Source organism: Monopterus albus, unplaced genomic scaffold, assembly GCF_001952655.1.
Source record: "Monopterus albus unplaced genomic scaffold, M_albus_1.0 scaffold735.1, whole genome shotgun sequence".
Lineage (NCBI taxonomy): Eukaryota > Metazoa > Chordata > Actinopteri > Synbranchiformes > Synbranchidae > Monopterus > Monopterus albus.
Genome location: NW_018128615.1, coordinates 1 through 871, shown reverse-complemented (window position 1 = coordinate 871; position 871 = coordinate 1). Strand labels below are relative to the sequence as shown.

The window sequence follows — 871 nt, the reverse complement described above, 5'->3', positions numbered from 1 at the left end:
CCCCACTGTTCTGCCACCATAATCAGCCATCATGCCATTCACCTGCTTCTCACTATCTCCCGGTCCTGCCTCATGCATATACACTCTGTTTCCCACTCATTCCCTGCTGGTGCATTGCCGATTGCAGGTCTTGACGTGCACTCCCCTGAGCTTCACCCAGCTCCTGCTGATTCTACCGGACTTCTTTACTGTTCATGCTGACACGCTACAAGTTTCCGCCACATTTCCCGGTTGGTTTTTTGTTTTTACCTGCTCTTAGTATTTAAGTTGTTGGTTCCTGTCGCCACTTCGTGTGCTGTGCCCTGCTCCGGTGTCCTCTGCCGTAGTAAGCTACTTACCGGCTACGCAGCGGAGCGAGTCTACTCTGTTTGCGTGACGGGCATCGCTGACCCTTTTGCCTGCTGCACGTCCTGCCAGCCCTGAGCTTGCTTGATCTCCTTCCACTCAGCATAACTTGTTTCTTGTTTAATAAACTGCTTTCTATAGTTTCTTTCCCTTCTAGTTTCTGTCTTCTTTTGGGGTCCACACTACAATAAGTTGTACTGTAGCACAGAGCCTGCTTTTATCTACAGTATTTGTTTAAAAGGGATAAATTAGATTTGGATGCTATATCTTGCATCAATGTGGTTTGACTTAATAAGATGCTTTGGACAAAAGGTAATGTAATGAATTTTAATCTTTGCCTCACCTTCACCAGGCTGCTGGGTGTGGACAGGGTGGTGATCTACAAGACCAGCTGTGGTCCAGAGACTGCCTGCTGCAGAGATACACACAGGAGGGCTTTGTGGAGATGGTTCCCTGACCCATTGACCAGCACCCAATGTCTCAAAAATTTTTCCTATCACAATCACAATTTTGTCTCCAGAGCTTT

At 47.2% G+C, this 871-nt stretch overlaps 1 long non-coding RNA gene across 3 annotated transcripts in view; it reads left to right on the top strand.

Annotated features, from left to right (window-relative positions):
* Positions 1 to 865, top strand: part of LOC109953533 (uncharacterized) — a 19926-nt gene extending 19061 nt beyond the window's left edge. The window contains exons 9-10 of one of the 3 annotated variants that reach the window (XR_002273920.1): positions 128 to 230; positions 698 to 865. This is a non-coding gene — a long non-coding RNA (uncharacterized LOC109953533). Of the gene's footprint in view, positions 1 to 127 lie in introns of all 3 variants that reach the window. The other 2 variants (XR_002273919.1, XR_002273918.1) reach the window with 2 other exon arrangements.
* The last annotated feature ends 6 nt before the right edge of the window (positions 866 to 871 follow it).